Source organism: Acanthopagrus latus, chromosome 21 (assembly GCF_904848185.1).
Source record: "Acanthopagrus latus isolate v.2019 chromosome 21, fAcaLat1.1, whole genome shotgun sequence".
Classification (NCBI taxonomy): domain Eukaryota; kingdom Metazoa; phylum Chordata; class Actinopteri; order Spariformes; family Sparidae; genus Acanthopagrus; species Acanthopagrus latus.
Window position 1 is genome coordinate 22,250,926 of NC_051059.1, and position 7,553 is coordinate 22,258,478.

Here is a 7,553-nt window from a genome sequence, read left to right on the forward strand (position 1 = left end):
ATCCACCTGAGTTTTTAGGTGTTTTTTTTGCACAATCATCTAATCATGACATTCTTGTACGGCTACAGTTGGCTAATTCATCACATTTCGTCAGATTTATTTATTTATTTGATGTTACGATCAGACAATTCTGCAAAAATCCCGGATTAGGTCGTCTGCCAAAATGTTCATACATTGCAAAATATCTGTGCAACTACAATGCAGCTGATGTGAGAAAAAAGACAGGCTGAACACTAATTCTTGACACTGAATATTAGAATTGGATGCAAATCATCTAATTCCTCAGGATACTGGCAACAACTGGCAGATGCTTCTATCAGAAGCAAATCGTGTTTTGTTCCTCACTTGTTAACATCATTTTTAACAAACTGTTAGTTATGCTATAATATTTGATTATGAGTTACTCATTAACTAATGATTAATTTGCAGTTAGTTCCTCATTTGTTCCCTGGTAACAACTCAAGATTTCATGTCGCTTATTGTTTAGTGTTACGTTGAAGTGTTCACATATTTACTTGTGGACATTTAAGCTGAAACATTGGTGGATAGGTGTATCTGCACTCAGCCCTACATTTTCTCCGTGAGTTCTTTAAAAGAGAGACTATGTGTGGATGGTCGTGGTTATGAAGTGTGATAAGGGCATTAAAGAAATAATTGCAATTCTCCCATCACGGAGACTTGGGCTTGACTCCAGGTTAGTCTCTGCCTGCTAGGACTTTAGAGCAGGTGGATGGAGGGAGATACGGAGACACACGGAAATTAATTAAAATTCTCCCTCTCCGCCCCGTCTCCTTTATGCATACATAACCACTCGGTGCTCATGACCACAGGGTTAAGAGCTGCAGAAGTGGGAGGAGGCCGGAGAATGAGAGGTTAGAGTCTGGATGGAGGTATATACTGAGGCAGAGTGATGAGAGTGAAAGATTAATAATCGCCTAGTCCTTCGCTAACAGGCCACTAAATGTTGTTATAGCCGTAGCCATCAGTGTGTGTGTGTGTGTGTGCGTGTGTGTGTTGGCATTTATTGAACCTTTCTTCATCCAGGGAGACATCTGCTTCATCTTTACGCCTGGAAGCTGCCCAGTACATCCACCATCAGCCAACGAGCTTTGTTTTTTGGATCATCAACTGCAGTCATTAACAGAGGAGAAAGTATTTTGGTAACTCTTTATTTAATGTGTCTATAATTACCTTCGGCCCCGGAGACACATTCCATCAATCAGCTTTTTTTTATGAGTCATAATACTTTATTTTAACATTGAACTTTTAGACAAAGTCGTTCCGTTTTTGTGAATAAGAAGAGCTGTGTTGTTTTTGCTCAAAAAAAGGTCATGTTACTTAATTTTGTGTAGCTAAAACTTGTGCAGCTCAAATAAGACTAGACTTATTTTGGCATTAGCAACCATGCTAACCTGCACACTAGCTAGCTCAGGCTGACTGAACGGAGCATGCTCACAGCTGCCTAGCGTGTCTTTGGCCATTTGCCGGTCTGTCAAGTTTTTGAATGTTAAAGATTTAATGAATGGCACCTGAAGAATTTCACCTGTTTATTATTTACAGAAACATTTGTGACTTTAAGGAAAACTGAAAACATTGAGCTCTGGAACAAGGATAAAGGAATTTAATAAAGAAAAGATTGCTCCATTCAAATGAAGGTCTGGTATCGGTTGCTGTAACACTGCAGTGGCCATGTTTTTATGGTGATATATGTCACTGTTGGACACGCTGACAAACGACCCACTCAGTCATAATGGAATGAGGACCTGTTGATTTACAGTGACGCTCCCCCAACCTTAACAAAGCACTTGATTTAAACCAAACCACGCTCTCTTCCCCTCAAACTAATCCAGTCGCTTTTGTGCCTGAAGCTTAAACACAGCTTTGTCTCATCAAAAAACTGATTCCATTTTGAACATTTCCAATGGGCATAGACAGCCAACGTTTTAATGTGGAGGATTTGTCGAATGAACAGTATTCTTGCTCGGAGAGAAATTTCACATTTTGTCATGATCAGCTGACGTTCTGCACACTGATTAAAATACCCTGGAGGTTACGCTAGATATTAATTGGATTTAACTAACTGGTGGCGTCACTGAACTGAACAGCGTCTCCATTTTTTCCCCCCACGATTAATGCCAAATAACATACAGTAGTCCTTTCCAGGAACCGTCCTGTGAATTTACAGTTACATATCAGTTCCTCTCTGCAGAAAATTTAAAGATTTTCCCAGGCGTTGTTGGATTCACACCGCTAATCCCAGAGTCAAGCTGGAGCCACATCATGTGCTAATGTGAGGCTGTGCTACCCCTTCACAGTTGAAGATTGTGTATCGCTCTTGTATTTACAGTGTATACCTTCCCCCAGACACGGTTCATGGTACGCGAGATCCAGTGCACACCCACACATATTGATTATTGTGATATAGCAGTTTCTTTTTCTGTGCGCCCCCAAAGTAATGTGCTTTCAACCAAGTGTGTGAATGAGGTGAAGAGAAAGAGTGGGTTTTCAAAGCAGACGTGGAAAGAGAGAGTGTGTGTTTGTGTGTGTTTGTGTGTGTTGAGTGCTTTCATTGGGTTTTTTTAATCAGGGCGTCACGCTCTCAGTTCCGATTAGGTACAGCAGGCAGGGCTCTCCAGCCGGCTGCTTCTGAACAACACCCTCTAAAAAGCAGATAATGCTTCCACACTCAGACTCAAAGAAAATCAACAGCTCTCCCTCCTTCCTCTCTCTTCCTCCTCCACATCATGCAGCCCATCTCAGATCGATGCTGCAAGGAACGAAACGCCACAATAACAGGAAGGCGAGCGCAGCCTTCAGGTGGGAGAAAGTGTCTTGTCACGTGACAAGAAAAAAAAAAATGAAACAAGAGAATGTAATATGAGGAGCAATCAATATGATTCAGTGTTGTGTCCTCTGGCCCGCCACATGTCACAAACCATTTCCAAAGATCGTCAGACGCGAGGCGCAAACACACACACACACACACACACACACACACACACACACATGTACGCAGCAGAGTACGAAAACACACTGCAGAGACCCACAGCCTCAATAATTGTGTTTTTGTGTTTGGGCATCTGCAGTGACAATATGCGATCCTCACACTTCATTCCACATGTCAAAAGACATTATTCTTGTTGCTTCACATTAATTGACTCATCCTTCTTTCATTTCATCTCCAGCCAGCGTGTTCAAGGACTGCAGGATTTTCTGCAACATTATTCAGGACCTGAGAAAAGGAAAGAAATTAAGATGAATGTGTGCATAAACAATACTGCCTTATGTGAGGCGTTCATGAATTGGAAAATTAAGTCCAAAGTGTCTGAAAGGAAAGATTTGGACCAGCAGCTTTTCATCCAGTGAAGCTGGGATCATATAATATAAGGTTCTTATAACGAGCTCTTATAACGGAGACGTGTTCAACAATTGCTCCACTGTCTTCTCAGTATGATGGAATAATTAATATTTGTACGATGGGCCGGCACATAGTATCACACAGCATAATCAAACCAGTTGTGTGTAACAAAAGCTTTCAATCCCATGGAACTAGAACAAACAAACTTCTTAGTATTGGTTTATTAAACAGCAGTAGCTCTGTGAGGTTTGTCCTAAGGTGCAGGGGTGCTTTGTGCTAAATGCTAAATGCTAACATAAGCATACTGACATTCTCACAGTGACAAACACAATCAACGTGGACAAGCAGGCATGATGTTTACTGTGTTTAACCTGAAACCATGCTAACATCTGCTGATTAAAACTAACCTTGAGCTCGTTTTACACAACCTGTTCACTGTGGAAATGTGCCAGTATTCTGCCTCACAGTTCTGTAAACAGAAACACAGAATGGGAGCGTTGTTATTCCACCTGTAAGCCGGCTGAGGAGGTAGTTATCGACGTCTGTGTAAAGACCGGTGCAAGTACAAGATGGGAAACATCTTGTTAAATTTGATTTATGCTTCTGCATTGAATCTACAGCGTTCCTATGGAGCAAGGTCTACATGGGTACATGAGCTCCTCAGAAACGTCTGTGATTGGTCCACTTAGCAGTATCGCCACTTAGCTGTAGCGGAAGCAGACCTTTGTCACAGCCGACGAAACACACAGGTGTAACTATTAACACTGACAACAGCTCTGTTCCAGCAGACCATGACAGTGAGACAGTGACCCTGAAAGTATTCACACCTGCTCTTCTATGAATGTGACATGTCAGAGTGTGTTCTGTGAAAAAGGCGTTTATTGCCGGATAGCAAATACACTGATGTGCTGCATCACTATAAATTGGTGCAGTTTTCTTTAACTGGAATGAGAACAACATTTCACTGTAGCCACGTTATAAACCAATGTGAGGTGTATCATGTGAAACAGCAGCCGTTAGATGAGAGATGAATCCATGAGGTCATTTGGCCTCGAACACAGTCAGAGATTTAAAGGTTCTTTTAGTTTCAGACCTTAAAAAAGGAAGTCTTGGCTGCTTCTTGATTTTCTTGTCAGCTTTAATGGTCAGGAGTCCTGAGGGGGATCCGAGGAAGTAGCAGCTTTAAAATGGACTCAGACCCAGCGAGGCCTTTTATGCGTTAATTAAACCTTAACTATCAAATCTGAACTCGCTCGAGGCCACTGCAGAGAGGAGAGCGGCAGATCGCTGTCTGATTCGTGTTTATACATCCGCAGAAGGACACAGGTGGAGTCAAAGGAGAATCAATCTGGTGTCCGTCCCACCTTCCACATCTCAGTTCTCAGTTTGAGCTACGCACTACCTCATTAACGCCGCAGACTCTGGTGTGAATGTTATTGAGTGTGAGTTGGTGAGTCGTCGTGGAGGCCGTGGCCGACTGCCTACCTCTCAGCATCACCTGCTGATGTAATGTTATCTGAAATGTGTGTGGAACAAACAGAAGACGGGAGGCGTCTGCCCGATGAAGCAACAGTTTCCATTCAGAGTCAATAACAGGGCATCTGTCACTGTGGCTCATGGGCCATATGGGTTATAGGCAAATTCTGACTGTCTGACGGAGCATTTCATTACATTGTGTTCTCGGATTGCAAGAGAAGAAATGGCGCTGAAGATGTTCGACAGCACTTCATACAGTTTCCTATGTTAAATCTCTGTTTTTTTTCTGGTTGTTTTTTGTTTGTTAATACTGTGAATTCACCGTGAATTCACTGACAATATCCATACTTGTTTATCCTGGGTCACGGGGGGGGTTGACCATGTTCCAGCTCACAGTGAGGCTGGTTATCTGTGATACGGTCAGCCCCCTGTGGCGGGGTCCACCACAGACAGGTTGCCATCTGTCAAAACACATAAACACAGACAGCCATTCAGCCTCGCATTCAACGCTTACGAGCAAACACAGAGATTTTAGCCATTCTAGCGGCATAGCTCTAAACATCGCCCATCTCTGTGGTCCAGACCATTGACTATAAATAATGATAACCGACATCACAGCTGACCAAAAGTGAAGCCATAATATATTGATCGCCCCCCTGGTAGTTGGCAGTCATAGACTCTGCCCCTCCATGTTAGCAGCATGGATCTAATAAGGGAAATTTGGATACTGTGTCGGAGGGGGAGCTGCTCAGTGGTGCGTGAAGCCAAAAGGTTCGACCACACTTGGCTGAAACATCTTCTGCATAGCTTCCACATTGTACTGCCCAGTGAGAGCGTGTGTGCACTAGAGACTTCTTGAGCAGCTAACTTGAATGTGAATGAAGTCTTTTCCAGACTTTCCATATGTTGTCAGACCGAATGCCTCAAAATCTTTATAGTGAAAATGTTTCATTTCGGGGGGGCGGTATCGCTGATCCAAAAATATATATCCTGCATACGTTACATGCATTCATACATTTTATTTCCTCCGTTTTGCCGAGATAATGGGATCATTTTCTCGATGTATCGAGATAACGAAGCTTTGTTTTCCTGAGAAAACTATATGATTAATTCGAGTTATTGAGAAAGCAAAACGATAGTGTAGTTTATTAAATCTCGGGACTATCATATCACTATCATTATCTCGAGATCTCGAATGAATCTTATCCCTAACTCAAGAAAACAAAGTTTTGTTATCTCGTTATCTCTCTCTCTTGTTATCTTGAGAAAACTGCAGTTGTTATTTCGAGATAATTACTCGAGATAACAATCAAATTAACTCGTTATCACGGCCGAGGTAACAGGATAATTTTGTTGAGATCTTGAGATAACAAAGTTTTGTTTTCCCAAGATAACGATATGATTAATTTGAGATCTTGAGAAAACAAAACAATAGTGTAGTATATTAAATCATTGCAGGAAACATCATTCAGTGTAGCAATGTCAGAGTAGCAGGAGCTTATCGATCACCGTGTCACATATCTTTTCAATCAAGGCCTGACACAGGCTGAAATAGGATTGTGCCTTGCTATTACAGATAATATACACATTAGTGTGCATGATCTAAAAAGACTCCATGGATACCGGATGCCCAGGACCTTGTAGCTGGCCCGTCAGTCAGCATGCCATGCCACTTGTGTGTGAAGGAAAATCTCAGGTGTATCATATCACCATCATTATCTCAAGATCTCGAAAGAATTTCATCATTAACTCAAGAACACAAATTTTCATTTTTCGTTATCATTATCTCTTTATCTCATTATCTCATTATCTCTTTATCTCTTTATCTCGTTATCTCTTTATCTCGTTATCTCTTTATCTCCTTATCTCGTTATCTCTTTATCTCTTTATCTTGTTATCTCTTTATCTCTTTATCTCTTTATCTCTTTATCTTGTTATCTCTTTATCTCTTTATCTCTTTATCTTGGGAAAACTACAGTTGTTATTTCGAGATAATAACTCGAGATAACAAATGAAATTAACTCGTTATCATGGGAAAACGGAGTGATGGGAACTTTAGGGCTTCCATAGAATTTATATTTCTGATGACTATTTGATGCTATAAAGAAGATGTGACATCATGACTGACGGTTGAGTCCTGCTCGCCGTTGAGTCGGACTGTGGAAGAGATGGGACCTTGATTCTGAGGATCATATCACTCCAACTCCATCATATCTCCAGCGTAAGACGGCAGAGTTCGTATCCGTCATGTTTTGCTTTGTTTTTATGTAGTAGGCGGAAGTGGAAACACGTCGCCCATCTAAATCCCCACAGAGCTGCTGGCGTGAGCTGCAGAAGTCTTTAGAAGAAGTAGAAGTCTCAGTTAAACATCCAATTTGTAAGCTAGCTGATTGTTGCGTCTCATTCCCGGGCTGTTCGATATTGATGCTTTGGGTTTGCGGCTGGCGTGATCTACCGCCCCATAGCGCGAGTGGTTGATGAATTGAGAATGAGACGCAGTGATTCCAGATTGGACGCTGAAAGCGATTTGTCCTCATCTCCCTTAGTAATCGACTCTTGGAGGCATAGGGTGAAAACAATCCTTTTTGCATCTGCATCTACTCTAAGAATCGTAGTTACAGAAAGCAGAGACACTCAGACATGTAGTGAAGCCACAAGAAAAAGAAAACCAGTGTGCTGGCCTGTGGGTCGAAGAGTAAAGACAGGTGGGGTAACTGGT